Below are 13,038 nucleotides of genomic sequence, written 5' to 3' on the forward strand. Positions count from 1 at the left end.
AATGCCAGATGAGTACTTTACCTCGCTGAACCTCACAACTTATCAAACTAGATTCTAAAACCCCCATTTTCCAATGAGGAAATTGAGGTACACAGATGGGCTTGAGTGACAGAACTGGGATTCAAATCCAGAATTTTGTAGCCTGTATTCTTCCCACTACTCCATGCTGCCTACCCCTTGCAATCTATTTCAAATAAATTATGTGCTGCTGCCGTAACTTCTGCTTCCAGGCACAAAGCTTTTTTCAAAGTCAGTAATATGAATCTTGGGACTGAAAAGGACAAAACCACCATGTCAGGAGTTTAGGGATTTGGATCAGATCTTGTTACTTTTATGGTTTTTAATTCATTGAACAAAAATCATGCTGACATGTTTAGGTCTCTTTTTTGTTCTGCCAAAGCATATGTCAGTATAAGGAAGGAACAGGAAAATTAAAACTTGATCCACTGATTCAAAAAACTTAATCCTGCTGAAATACTAGGAGGGGCAGAAAATAAATGCATCTAAGTCTGTAAGAAACCTTTTAACTTCTCTACAGAGAAGTATTTCAATCTTATATTTCATATGTAACTTGAAATAGGTAGCCTGCTTTTTAGACAATCTTTAATAAAATAAAAAAATTATCTAACCAACTTCTTTTTCACTACATTGTTATATTTAACATGGAGGAAAAAAAAATCACACATTCAAAAATACATAAACTGGGACTCAAAAAACCCTTAAGAATAAATGGCTATATAAAGAAAACAAATTCATAATATATGTAATTTGGCCTTAATAAAGTGTATTTTTTATATCTATTAATGTAAGTGTGACCTTACTACACTATTAACACCAGTTTTCATATATAATAGTATTCAGTTATTGACACTGACAAAAATATTTCAGTTTCAGGATGCAAATACAGAGGTAATATTCTAAGGAAATGGAGAGGGGAGTGCAGTGGCGGGGGGCGGGGGCGGGGGGGGAGGAGGGGGAGGGGACACCAGGCACAGGAAGGGCTGAGAAGAAGAGAGGCATCTCTGCATGGTGGTTCTGGGTGTTGAGCTGAAGGTATCCAAATTACAAGATCAGAAGCAGTCAGGATGATGGAAAGGCACTGGTTCTGAAGTCAAGACAGACATTTTATTCCTGCATCTATCACTCAGAAGCTGACTCTCCTTGGGCAAGCTAATTAATCTCTCTCAGCCCCAGTTTCTTCATCTCTAAAATGAAGATAATAAAAACACCTTACAGGGTGATTGGGAGATGCACACACAACATTATATAAAGTACCAACAATAAAGATAGCAGCATATAGTAGCCTTGAATAAATCTGATCGTGTTTATGAATGTTTTAATCAAACACACTTAATTACTTCCTCATGAAACAATGAAGGCACATCTGTTTTAGAAAAGAAACATACTATATTATGGAAATATTTTAATGCCTTTCCAAACCAGTGATTAATACATCTGATCGTCTCCATCTTGCATTCACGGGGTTCTGTGAGTACAGGCTAGCTGTATTCCAGGCTCTGGGCTCAGCCGGTTGGTTCTGAGCACCGGCTCTGCACTTGGCATGCATTCACTCATCAAGCACTGGCTGAGGCCCCGGGGTTCCCTGCCAGATCCCAGGCTGGGCTGAGGAGCACCAGAGACGAGGCGGGCCTGGTCCAACTTCTCCAGAGGCTCAGTCCAGCAGGGTAGACAAACTTGTCAACCTCTACTTAGGAAGAGCACGACTGCTGCTAGGACGGATGGACAGGCCTTCTGCAGGAGGAGCATGCAGAGAGTACAGCTCATTCTGTCTCAAGGTTTGGCAAATGCCCCAGAGACGCACAGTAACTCATCAGCTGCAGAAGAAAGGAAAGGGCACTCCAGGCAGAAGCACAGTGGGAGATGTAACGGCAGGAAGGCATGAGCCTGAAAGAGGTGCATCAGGGTCAAATTTGTTCTGTGGACCTGGAGTTTTCAAATTCTTCTTTAGCCACAAAACCCTGGCTTCAAAGAAAAGCAAGGCAGAGGCCCCATTTATAAAATGGATAAAAAGCTCTTTCCGTTAATGAGGGGAAGGGCACTAGGGGAGGGGATGGAACTCCATCCTACCCTGCTGCCCCTCCACTTCTGCACCTGCCACTTACTGGCTGAGTGACCTTAAGCAAGCGATTTAAACTCTCTGCGCCTTGGTCCTTTCATCTGGAAACAGAAATTGAAAATAAACAAACAAAACCCCCGGCATCCACCTTTCAGAGACCTTGTGAGGATTAGGTGAGATGATATATGGAAAGTACACAGTACAAAGCCTGATAGAAACAATCAGAAAATGTAAGCTGCCTTTGCTGCTATTGTTGTTTATGTTTTGGCAACTATGGAGGCATCTTCAAATAATGAACAGTTTATTCATGGAAGTTTTTATCAACAGAGAGATGACAGGGCAAACAATCTGTGCTCCAGCAAGATGACTTTTTGAGATCTGACTAGTAATTTAGCATCTTGTGTACATTTAAAAATCCAAATGTTCCCAGCATATAGCCATGAATTTTTCTCTTTCTGGTATTAATTCATTCACTTAGTTTGCAGTTTCATTCAGCAGTTATTTACTGGGCACCTATTGCATTCCAGCCACTATGTCAGAGTGAGTTTACAGTCTGGCATGGAAGGCAGTCATAAAACACATGCACAATTAATCAATAAGTTACAGTGGTAAGAAGCATAATAAAGACATGTTGAGCTCTATGAAAATAAGCAGGGGAAAGGAGGCTGAGCAAGCTCTCCTGTGGGACTCCAGAAGAAAGCGTGAATATATTTAAGTTAAGGGATAGTCAAGTTAAGATGAAGAAGAGTGGAGAAGCTAGGGAAGATCATTCCCACTAGAAGGAATGGCCCGTGTAAAACAAAGGCCTTTTTCCAGGTAAAGTCCTGGGGGAACTGAAGAAAGGCAGTGTGGCTGTAGCACAGAAAGCAGAGAAAGACTGTGCCCAGTGAGGAGGCCGGCAGGGCTGGCAAGGGCGAGACTAGTACGCAGGCCCTTCAATGCCGTATTCAGGCTTAGCAGATCCACTGATGGATGAATGGACACATAAATGGGGTAGGTACACACAGCGGACTACGATTCCGCCTAAAAAGGCAGGAAGTTCTGGTACACGCTACACCATGGATAGACCTTGAAAAGGTTATGCTAAGTGAAAGAAGCTAGAATCAAAAGGACAAATATTATAGGATTCTGCTTATGTGACGTACCTGGTATAGTCAAATTCATGGAGACAGAAAGTAAAATAGCGATTATCCCGGACCTGGGGGATCGGGGAATGGGCAGTTGTTGTTTAATGGCTACAGAGTTACTGTTTTGCAAGACGAGAAGAGTTCTGGAGATTGGCTGCACAACAATGTGAATGTACTTAATACCACTGAACTGTACATTTAAAAATAACTGAGGGTGCAGTTATTCCCTGGTGGCGCAGTGGTTGAGAGTCCACCTGCCGATGCAGGGGACATGGGTTTGTGCCCCAGTCCGGGAAGATCCCACATGCCGCGGAGCGGCTGGGCCCGAGAGTCACGGCCGCTGAGCCTGCGTGTCCGGAGCCTGTGCTCCGCAACGGGAGAGGCCACAACAGTGAGAGGCCCACGTACCGAAAAAAAAACAAAAACAAAAACAAAAATAACTGAAATGGTAGATTTTTTTTTTTGAAATGGTAGATTTTTAATGTATATCTCACCACAATAAAAAGAAAAGAAGGAGAGAAAAAGACTTAGTAGATTGTTTCTAAGAACAACATGGAATATCACAGATGTCTGAGTGAGGCAGAGGAAACATGATCAGACTTGTATTTTGTGCAGAAACCAATGTCCAAACCAGATCTAAGGATATGGCGAAAGTCTGCCCAGAAGCCTCTAGGCCCGCAGATGGGGAGCTCAGGGCCTAGCCTGTAGTGGCTTCTCGGCTGGATGATGAAGACAGTAGCCTTTTCCGCCAGGGTCAGAGAGCCTCCCCGCATAAGGCAGGGGTTTTGGCTGAGCTGGGAGGGTCACACTTTGTTTGTACAAACTCCATCAGGCGAGTCTTCCAGTAACATCCTGGATGGGGGCTTCCTGAAAAATTCCTTGAGCACGTTCCCATGAACAATAAGCCAAGGGGCATGCCCCTCTGGTAACTCACAAAGCAGAGAGTCCCCCCAACTGAAATGATACTTCCTATGGTTTCAACGAGAACGGGACATGTGCAAAGCCATTCACCAGGTGTACATCAGAGGAAGCTACGCTCAGCGTGGCAACTGCAGTTTAAACCAGTCACTGGGCTGGCCAAAAAGTTTGGTTGGGTTTTCGTTAACATCTTACAGAAAAACAAACGAACTTTTTGGCCTGCCCAATATAATATGTCAGACTTCAAAAGGATCTTTGGTCACTTAAAGGGGACTTAAAAAGGTAGAAAGGACACATGTTAGAGCCAGGAAGACCTAAGCTGGCATCTCTGCTCTGCCACTTGTTAGCTTCAGACCCGTGAGCGCGCTGTTCAACTTCTTCTGACTCAGTCTCCTCATGTGTAAAATAGAAGAATATTACCAAGAGGGTGGAAGCAAGGATTCAATGAAATGATGGTGGCAAGGGCTCGGCACATGGCCAGTGTGTATGCACTGCAGCAGCCCAATACGGGGTGGCCGCTTTCCTTACTACAGAATCTCCAAGGCTGGGGGACGACAGGATGCGAGCGTTCGGGGAGAAGGCAGTCAAAAAGGATTCAGTCACTAGGAACTTAGGCTACTGAGTGGCTGGTGGGCAGCGAGGGGCAGAACGGGAAGAGCGAGGGCGGGCATGGGGGCCACGGGAGGCAGGAGGCTGAGGGAGAAGGGTGCCCCACTTCCAGGGAACAAACAGCCTGTGGAAGCGCATCTCTGACAGCTCCACCAAGAGAAAGCCTGCTGCCCGCCTCCGCAATGGGCTGCTGGGAGACTCCCCGCCAACAGCGCATCGGCCTGCAATCAGCAGCAGACACATGCCCTGCTTTATTGTTTGCTGGTGGGCGCTGCCCAATGCCTTGGGGCCGCTGGCCCCGAAGGAAATGTTTTTGTTTGTGTAGCCCAGCCAGACTTCCTATGCTCCTAGGGACACAATTCTCCCTCCCCTCTTTCCTCACCAGCCCCCGATCCCACCCTACCCCACCCCCCCAGCTCACCAGCCTGTCTTACATGTCTCATAAAGACACGAGATGTCCTTCTAGCCCAAAGGAAATCACACACACACTTTGGAAGGACTTCTACCATCAGCAGTACCTTCGGTTTTCTCTGGGGACACAAGTGGGCACCTGCTTTCAAAGGCCTGTCCTGTGACTGAGGCCTGGCTAAACCAGACATGCCATCCTGAAATACAGCCCAGCATGATGGAAAGAGAGACGAGATTGAGGTCAGGGGTCACAGCTCCACATTCCCAGCTGGGTGACCTTGATGAAGTCACTCACGTTCTCCTTCCCTGTCACCACAGAAGGCTGGAAACTCAAGTCCAGGGATATGTGGAGGTAACTCTTACCTCAGCTCTCGTGTACAGGACAAAGAGCACAGGTTTGGCGGTCAAGGTAGACTTGACTTCCACTCCCAGCTCTGCCACTTAGAGGCTGGGTAACTGTGGACAATTAACTTTTCCTCCCTAGATCACAAAGAAGGGTGTTTACTGAAGTGTTTAGGAGAACAGTCTCTGAAGCTAGACTGCCAGGGTTTGAGGCCCAGATCTATCATTGCTTAGACGTATGGCCCTGGGCAAGTACTTTTGCCTCTATGCCTCAGTGTTCCCATCTGTCAAATGTGTATAACACCACTAAGTTAATGGGATTGTTGTAAGGATTAAAAGAGTTACTAAATGTGCCGGTCATGGTGACCTGCTCAAGAAACACTTTCTGTTATTGTTTGCTCACCTGTAAATGGGGGTGGGGGGAGTAATAAAAATGTTACCTTTCTTCTTCCACAGTTAGTGTTAACAGCGAATGACAGATGATGGTTAAAGAATTCTGCATGTGTAGGTACTATTTTAAAAGCTGTCAATCAGATCAGTAATAAAAATAATAGTGAAGTCTCCCACTAGAGAGAGAGAGCAGAGCAGAGTGGCTACAGGCCCAGGCTCTGAGAAAGACGCCTGTCCTTCCCCTTACTAACCGTGTAACACTGGGCACAAAGAACTCCCCTCCCCTGTGACTCCGCGTCTTCATCTGTAAATAGGGGTAATGACATACCTACCTCAAAAGATTGTTATGAATATAGCAGTTAGTATACAAATAGCAGCTGGAGCAGCAGTGGGCACACTGACTGCATTACTGTCCTTACTACGCGCTAGCTGTTTCAGGGTCTAGGGATACAGCAATGAACCAAACTGACGACGCTCCACCTACTCACATTCTTTTTTTTTGTTTCACAAACACACACTGTATTTTATTTTAACAAGAGATAAATAAACTGGCCTAGTCACATTCTAGTGAAGGAGAGAAAGAGTACACGTAAGTCTATAAACCGACACGTAAGTGCTATGAAGAAAATAAAGCAAGATAGGGAGAGAAGGAGGAAACATTATGATAGCAGCAAGGACCCCACGGATAACTGCCTAGTCCTCTAGCCCCAGTGCCATCTGCTCCCCTTCAATCAGAAGAACAATGACTAACATTTGCAGAGCTGTTCCCACATGCCAAGCTCTGAGATGACGCACACTTTGTGCATTAGCTGAGTGAGCCTTCACATCATTCCTATGACATTAGTGGTCTTATTACCTGGTGTTTGCAGATTAGGAAAGGGAGGCTCAGACAGATCAAGTAACCTGCCCAAGGCCACACAAGCTCCTGGTAGACCTGGGATCTGAGCCCAGTGCAGCCTGATTCGTGAATTCCAGGTCTCCCTGCTGGTGCTAGACAAATCTAAGCAGCTAATCTTACTAGCTGCAGTGGCATGGAGAGCACTGCTCGTTCACTAAGGCCTGCTTAGACACACAGTTCACTGCTACTCTGCCGGCTCCCCTACAAGTCTAAGCACAGCGGGGAGAAAGGAGAAAGCGAGTCCCTACAGGTGGGCAGTAGAACAGTGAGCTGATCTCCAGCAGCCAACTGCCAGGTTCTGTAAGTAGGTGCAGGACACAAAGGGTGACAACAGAAGAGAGGCGGGGGGAGGAGGAGTCTGTCCTTTCGGGCGCAGCTTCTGCACAGGTGTTGATGGCAACTTTCTCCGCAGCCCACGCTCCGCTCTTGCTTCCTGATTGCACTTTCTTGTGTGTTTCAAACAGAACATCTGTGCAGGGAGGGGGCCCCCACTCCACACACTTGGGACCTGAATAGTAGGAAGCTCTCCTAAAAAGCCACAGGCTGGGTGAAGAGAAAGCAGCCATCCTAAAACTGCAGGGAGGCTCGCCAGGCTTGGAAGTCGAGAGAAACAACGTACCGTGCTGGAAGTCCTCCAGCAGAATGAATGAATGAACGGCCCTGGAAAGCAGCGATGGCGAACAGGCAGCGGGCATGAAAAGGGCTGGAAAAGCAGCTACAGTTGCTCAAATGCAGTTGGTGGCTGCCCCAGCCCAAATGAGGTCATTAGGCGGTCTCCTCTGGTTTTTTTTTCTTTCACCATCACTAAAGGTTTATATGTATGCGACTTATGGAAGAAAAGGGTATTATCGATATTTCCTAGAATGTGCACCTTATACACACTATCCCTGGTACGAGATCCACAAAGCAATACAGCAGCTAGACAGAGAGGCCACCGAGCTAGAGGGAGGGAGGTTCCAGGTCAGCAGCCTGTAAAGCAATGTGATAGTGTGGCAGGAACATGGGCTTTGGAAACAGATTCAATTTGAATAATGACTCCTCTGCTTACTGATCTGTGACTCTGAACGAAGTACTTAACTTTCTGAACCCCAGCTTCCTCATCTGTATTATACCCATCTCAAAACGGTACTTCTCTGCAGGCACAGAAACAATGAGATCGCCATGAAAAGATGTACAGAAAGTTCTGTTAAGGCAGAAAAAGCAAGTTGTGGCACTGCAGATACTTAATCCCGTTTATGTAAACTAAATATGTAGGGGTGTGTGTCTGTGTGTGTGTGTGTGTGTGTGTGTGTGTGTGTGTGTGTGTGGTGTGTGTATGTGTGTGTATGCATCTTGTCAAATCTGGAAGGATATATATTAAACTTACCAACAGTTACTTCTGGGAAGAATATTTGGGGAACAATAAAATAACTTTTTATTTTTCTGTAGGATTTGAATTTTTGCAATAAATGTGTATTATTTTTATAATTAAAGAGATGAAAATCATATATCTGATAAGAGTCTAGTATCCAGAACATATAAAGATCTCCTACACCTCGACAACAAAAGTACAAACAACCCAATTTAAAAACTGCGTGAAGGACTTGAATAGACGTTTTTCTAAAGATGTACAAGTGGCAAACAAGCACATGAAAAGATACTCAACATCATTAACACTAGGGAAATGCAAGTCAAAACTACAATGAGATACCACTTCATACCCACTAGCATGGTAATAATAATAACAATAACAGTAACAACAATAAGTACTGGCAAGGAGATGGGGAAATTAGAATCCTTAAATATTACTGGTAGGAATGTAAAATGTGTGGTCCCTGTGAAAAAGTTTGGCAGATCCTCAGAAAGTCAGACTTATCACATGACCCAGCAATTCCACTTGTATGTCTATACCCAAGAGAACCGAAAGCATGTTCACAGCAGCATTATACGTAATAGCCAAAAAGTGGAAACAACTCAAATATTCGTCAGCTTATGAAAGGATAAAGAAAATGTGGCATATCCACACAATGCAATATTATGTGGCAATAAAACAGAATGAAGTACTGACACATGCTACAACATGGATGATCCTTGAAAATATTAGGCTAAGTGAAAAAAGCCAGACACAAAAGACCACATACTGTGTGATCCCATTCATAGGAAGTGTTAATAGGGAAATCTATAGAGACAGAAAGCAGACTAGTAGCTGCCTCGAGCAATCCCTAGGAGGGTGACTTGGGGTGAAGTGTGGAGTGACTGCTAGTAGGTTCAGGATGTCTTTGTGGGGTGATGAAAAATGTCCTAAAACTGAACGTGGTGATGGTTGCACAACTCTGAATATACTAAAACCCTTTGTATTATACACTTTAAATGGGTGAATTATATCTCAATAAAGCTACTGAAAGATGCCATATGCCCATCTGGTTCTCGTCATTGAACAGTACTTGTCTCCTAGGTGGAAAGCTTGATGGCAGGCAGCATGTCTCCATCTTCTCACCTGTGGGATGGCAGTGACTGCTTCCCCATAACAGTTAACAATCACCATGCAGAAGAGGTCATGGGAACACTCAGCAACAACAGTTAACTTGAAAAGGAAGACTTTAAAAATAACACTATTTCTCATTCAGTGAATTTCTTTCCTTTCTTCACTGGTATCAGACCTGCATCGCGGTCTAAAGGCTCTCCTTGTCTACTGCCGCTCCCTCTCCCCTTTATCCTCCACAAGAGTTTCTCCCAATAACTTCAGAAAAGCAAATATTGCTACTACCGCATTTTACAGATGAGGAAACCGAGACTCAGAGCGTTGAAGTAACTAGCCTAAGGTCACACAACTCATTTCATTGGTTCTCTTATTCAAGTTGTTCTGACTGTAAGCCTGGCTCCTCCAGGTGTCAATTCCAGCTCTCCCTGGCTGCACAGCAGCTACCCCTCCCTGTTTAAGTCAGCCTGGGGACCCTACACCCTGCCGTACCAGCTGCTCGCCCTAGAAAAACCTGGTCATCATCCATGAGAGACCATACATCAGCCTGTGCTACGAAAATACACCTGTGAAAGAGAATCCAGCCTAGGAGAACCACAACCCAGGGCTTTTAACTGTAATCTGGTGAAACTGCCTGGTCCGATCCCAAGGAGAATTCTCCTCCATGCTGTCACCTTGGAACAAAGTCTGAGGGCAGGAGCCTGGCCTAGGCATAAGGTCTATGATCACTAACAACGCCTGAAGGAAAAGTGGGAGCCAATGATGTCAATTATCCCACAATTGTGAGGCCTTGGGGAGCAGTTCAGTGTCAAGCTGAACTGCTGACACTGGGCTGAGGGTGAGAAGAGCCACGGTCCCTTGGCCTTTCCAGAAATACTACGCAAATCTCACACCACAGGCAGGACTAGTCAGCAGATTTGCTTCTTTGGGATATACCTTCCAGGAGGTCTTGGTCACCACAATTCATATTCAAAGAACAAACCAAGTACTCATTAACAAACAAACTACAGTGTTCCTGAGCAACTTAAATTCCAAGATAATTACAACATAATGACTCAAGTCCTCCCACCCCTAAAAATGGAGGAAAAGACAGGAAAAAAAAATGAACATGGGGCTGGGGGAGGGGGTTAGTGAGGAAAAGAGGGAAAGAGAGTGTTAAGGACTGAAAGAGCAGTCAGCAAACAGAAAGAAAATATCGTTGGTTTTACTCCCAAATAATCAGAAAAAGAATGTTTCCAAGAACCCCTTAACCAGGAGAATTAGATAATAACAAATACTGTAAGAAAAAGGAATTAAAGTTTATGACACACCAGGCCTCACACTAGGAGTATCACATATAATATCCCATTATTCTTCAAAAAAATCATAGAAATAACGCCCATTTTACAGATAAGGAGGTTGAAGCTTCCAAAAGTTAATGACTTGCCCAAGGTCACTACAGTGAGCACATTCCCCAGGCCACTGTCAGCCAATGGCCACCCGTGGCACAGGGACTCCTTTGACGGGCAATCTTCGCTCAGGAACGCACCATCAGCCCGGCTGACCTTCTCAGAAATGCACTGCAGTGTGAGGTGTCTTCTACCCAGTCCTCCTCTTTTCCTTTTTTCACCAGTGGCAGACCTGCACCCTGTCTCTTTCACAGGCCTTTCTGCCCATAAATCTCTTGCACATCTAATTCTGTCCTGGCATCTGTTTTCAGAGGACCCAAGCTGATATACCCAGAGAATGAGAGAACAGGGATTTGAACCTAGGTCTGTCTAACCCCAAAGCCTTTGTGCTTTCCTTTATACCCAGAGATTAACTGATAAATAAATCATGTTGCTAAATCCAATGATCAATTCTTAGACCTTCTCCTCCTTGACCCATCAGCGATATCTGGTGTAGCTGATGAGTCCTTCCCCTTTAAAACAATTCCTTTGTTTCCAGGACGCCACACTCTCCTAGTTCTCTGGCCACTTATTCTCAGTCTCTCTTGCTGGTTCCTCCTTATCACCCTAACCCATAAACCTTGATGTGGACTGTCCAAGGCTCAGTTCCCAAACCCTTCTTTTCATTATCGGTATTTACTCTCTAAAATAATCTCATCTAATTTCACGGCTTCTTCTACATGTTCATGCTTCCCAGATTTCTCTCTTGAGCCCACACCTGTCACCAGAACTCTAAACTTACATACCTAGCAGCCTACTTGACCTCTCCACTTGGATGTCTAGTAGAATCTCAGAATAAATATGGACAAAACCTGCTCTTCCCTCACACCCAGCCTGTCCTCCCACATCTGCCCTAGCTCAGTAAATGGCAACGCCATCCTTCCAGTTGCTCAGGCCAAAAAAACTTGAAGTCACCTTTGAGTTCCTTCTTCCTAAATTTACAACCAATCTGTCAGCAAATCCTGGCAGCTTTTCCTTTAAAATGTACCCAGAATCTTGACCACTTCTAACCAACACCATTACCACACTAGTCCAGGCACCATACCTAAATTACTACAATAGCTCCTAACCAGTCCCTGCTTTCACCCTCGGCTTCCTACAGTATAATTCTCAAAATAGCAGGCAGGATCACCCTTTCAAAACCTAAATCAGATCATATCCCTCCCTAGCTCAAAATCCTCCAGTGACTTCACATTTCACTCCAAGTAGAAGCCAAAATCCTTATGAGGGTCTATTAGGACTATGATGGTTAATTTTATATGTCACAAGTGTGCCCAGATATTTGATAAAACATTATTCTGGGTGTTTCTATGAGGGTGTTTTTGGATGAGTTGAACATTTAAATCAATAGACTGAGTAAAGCAGACTGCCCTCCCTGATATAGGTGGGCCTCATTCAATCAGTTGAAGGCCTGTATTAAAACAAAAATTATAGGGAATTCCCCTGAATAAGAAGGAATTCCTCCTGCCTGACTGCCTTCAAGCTGGAACAATGCCTTCGACTCAAACTGAAACACCGGCACTTCCTGGGTCTCAAGGCTCCTGGCCTTTGGACTGGAACTACACCATCGGTTCTCCTGGTTCTCAGGCACTTCAGGCTCAGATCAGACCCACACCATCAGCTCTCCTGAGTCCCCAGTTTGTCTCCCAAGACGGCAGATCTTGGGACTTGTCAGCCTCCATATTCACATGAGCCAATTCTTTATAATAAATCTCTTTACACACACACACACACACACACACACACACACACACACACACACACACACATACATCTATCTACATATATGTATGTATACACGTGTGTGGGTGTATGGAGATATATATATCCTGTTGGTTCTTTTTCTCTGGAGAACACTGACTAATGGAAAGACTTTACATGGTATTGGCCTCTCCATTTCACTCTGGCCTCATCTCCTATTTCTCTCCCCTCCCTTGTTCTGCTACAGACACACGAGTGCTCTCACTATTCCCTGAACACCCTAGGTGGACTCTCACCTCAGGGCTTCTGCACTTGCTGCTTCCTCTGCCTTAGTGCTGAATACAAGCCTAGTCTGCTCTCTCATGTCCTCAGTTCTCTGCTCAGTTATCACCTTCCCCCGAAGCCTGCCATGAACACACTACTTAAAACTGCACCAACTCACTAGCCCCATCTATGACATCCTTTATTTTTTTCACTGCCTTATTTTTCTCCACAGAGAGAAAAATATGGCCAGCTGACACACACACTGCCTGTGTGTGCTACTGTCCATTTCCCCAGTAGAAGTTCCACAAAGGCAGAGGCTTTGTCTAGCTTATTCACTGCTGTGTCCTCCATGTCTAGAACTATGCCTGACACAAAGCAGGTGCTAATAAATACCTGCTGAATAAATTTACAAATACCCT

At 44.9% G+C, this 13,038-nt stretch overlaps 1 protein-coding gene across 4 annotated transcripts in view; it reads right to left on the reverse strand.

Moving 5' to 3' along the window:
- The window catches only part of MRRF (mitochondrial ribosome recycling factor), a 52,572-nt gene that overhangs the window by 8,832 nt on the left and 30,702 nt on the right, over positions 1 to 13,038 (reverse strand). The gene's annotated exons all lie outside the window — the stretch shown is intronic.

Source organism: Lagenorhynchus albirostris, chromosome 7 (genome assembly GCF_949774975.1).
Source record: "Lagenorhynchus albirostris chromosome 7, mLagAlb1.1, whole genome shotgun sequence".
In the NCBI taxonomy this organism is placed as follows: domain Eukaryota; kingdom Metazoa; phylum Chordata; class Mammalia; order Artiodactyla; family Delphinidae; genus Lagenorhynchus; species Lagenorhynchus albirostris.